The sequence below is a fragment of the Portunus trituberculatus genome, chromosome 26 (assembly GCF_017591435.1).
Source record: "Portunus trituberculatus isolate SZX2019 chromosome 26, ASM1759143v1, whole genome shotgun sequence".
Lineage (NCBI taxonomy): Eukaryota > Metazoa > Arthropoda > Malacostraca > Decapoda > Portunidae > Portunus > Portunus trituberculatus.
In genome coordinates, this window is record NC_059280.1 from 484,691 (window position 1) to 487,190 (window position 2,500).

General features: G+C 34.2%; 1 long non-coding RNA gene across 2 annotated transcripts in view; it reads left to right on the forward strand.

Moving 5' to 3' along the window:
* The window catches only part of LOC123509067, a 15,125-nt gene extending 12,643 nt beyond the window's left edge, over positions 1 to 2,482 (forward strand). For both annotated transcript variants that reach the window (XR_006676111.1, XR_006676110.1), the window contains exon 3: positions 2,045 to 2,482. This is a non-coding gene — a long non-coding RNA (uncharacterized LOC123509067). The remainder of the gene's footprint in view (positions 1 to 2,044) is intronic.
* The last annotated feature ends 18 nt before the right edge of the window (positions 2,483 to 2,500 follow it).

Here is a 2,500-nt window from a genome sequence, read left to right on the forward strand (position 1 = left end):
TATGACAATAATGGGAAACAATAAATAAAGAAAGAAATAATAACGCTTTTAGATTTCCAGTGTAGGTTGTGTTGCGGAGAGTGATGGACTGACGGTTGACTGATACGTTCACCCTTGGAGATACATGCACATTGACACGGTATGTAGCCTAACCTTTTATCAATATACATACATATATATATATATATATATATATATATATATATATATATATATATATATATATATATATATATATATATATATATATATATATATATATATATATATATATATATATATATATATATATATATATATATATATATATATATATATATATATATATATATATATATATATATATATATATATATATATATATATATATATATATATATATATATATATATATATATATATATATATATATATATATATATATATATATATATATATATATATATATATATATATATATATATATATATATATATATATATATATATATATATATATATATATATATATATATATATATATATATATATGTGTGTGTGTGTGTGTGTGTGTGTGTGTGTGTGTGTGTGTGTGTGTGTGTTTGTCTGTTTTTATGTACTAGGTCACGTCACACACACGCCCAATAGCTCAGTGGTAGTGCATTGGCTCCACAAACTAGAGGACCTGGGTTCGATTCCCCAGTCAGGCGGCAATCATTTGGATGTGTCTTCTCTCACGTGTAGCTCCTGTTCACCTAGCAGTGAGTAGTTGCGGAATGGAAGTCGAGGAGTTTTCACCTTGCTGTCTCGGTGTGTGGTGTGTGCGGTGAGGGTGACTGCATGTGGTCTCAGATTGGGAATAACGAGCTCTAAGCTTATTTCGTAGGGTAACGTCGGGCTGTTTAACAGAGGCCCCAGCAAATCAAGAGATGAATTATATATGTAATATGTGTATAACAATACAATATATATATATATATATATATATATATATATATATATATATATATATATAGAGAGAGAGAGAGAGAGAGAGAGAGAGAGAGAGAGAGAGAGAGAGAGACTTCAATTCTAGGTAGCTAGTATGTGTATTCTAGCAAAATTCATAAACTATTTGAATTTTTGGTAACCATGGTTTCTGAAATTTCAGGGTCGGGCGAGATGTCAGCAACAACTCTTATTATTTTTCCTTTGGGTGTACGATAATATTAGGCAAAATACGATAATTCTGGTGGTTCGGTACGACAATGTGGGCTAGAAGAGTTAACATCACTGCCTGACACAGGGTTGCCATGTTTGTCCTTTTAAAGACAGTCTGTCCTATTTTGAGCCTGTTTGTCCTTAAGTTTTCTTGTAAAAAAGGACAGTCAAAATCTGTCCTTTACCGTCCTTTTTTCAGCAAAATTTATTTATTTATTTATTTTTTTTTTCATTGTGAACCACGGATCCGGTCAAACCTTCAAACACGCAGTCAATAAATTTGTTTCTGCAACTTCCTATCTTTTTATTGTTTTAACATATTTGTTCTTGTGTTATATAAAAATAAATCGAGCATATTATAAGCTTATGATTTTTCTTTGGGATCGCAGACTATAATAAGTAACCGGCAACTCCCTTAAAAAGCGCTCCCACTCCCAGCCTCCTAGCCAATGAGTATAAATACATAGTTAGCCTAAACACACACACACACACACACACACACACACACACACACACATATATATATATATATATATATATATATATATATATATATATATATATATATATATATATATATATATATATATATATATATATACACACACTTTTGTTGTGCTGTCCTTTCTTGGAGGCAAATGTCCTTTTTTTTCTAAAGCAGGTCTGTCCTTTTTTCATGTGTAGTGTCTGGCAACTCTGCCGTAGTCAGCCCGGCGGCCGGCCAGTTGACCGTGAGCCGTGCTTCTCTTGGCAGGACAAGGCGCTGGTCGTGAGGGACAGTGAGTGGTGGAGATCAAGATACCGATAATAGTGTTATCTATAGTAGCGAAGAGAATATTTTGTGTGTAGCCTCTCAGTAATCAGAGGTTAACTATTTAAACATGGTTGAAGACACAAAGTGGACAGTGGAGTGTGGGTGCTTGCTAGTGACACGGACAGCCGCCGCGGAGCAATCTTTGCCTAACGTAAGTGATATATTGGTATAACTCATCATTTCACGGTGGTGCCATGTCATAACCTAACGTTGGTAACCTCCTGGACAATATATCAGTGAACTAACACCTGCACATACTTATAAAAACAAAATAATTCAGTCTTGAAAACGTAAACAAACCGATCTCCTGACCCGCCGCCTCTCTCTCAGCCATTATCTGCATCATCTCTTACTCATTACAGGCCTGACAGGTCACAAAGTGGAGCCATAGGCCTAATCTTTCATGTCAGTTGTTGAGATATATCCGCAACTACCTGATTTGTGTGCTATGGAGTGAGAAGAAGCGGGCCTACCCATGACGTCACGAGCCCCAGGCTTTGACGTCATC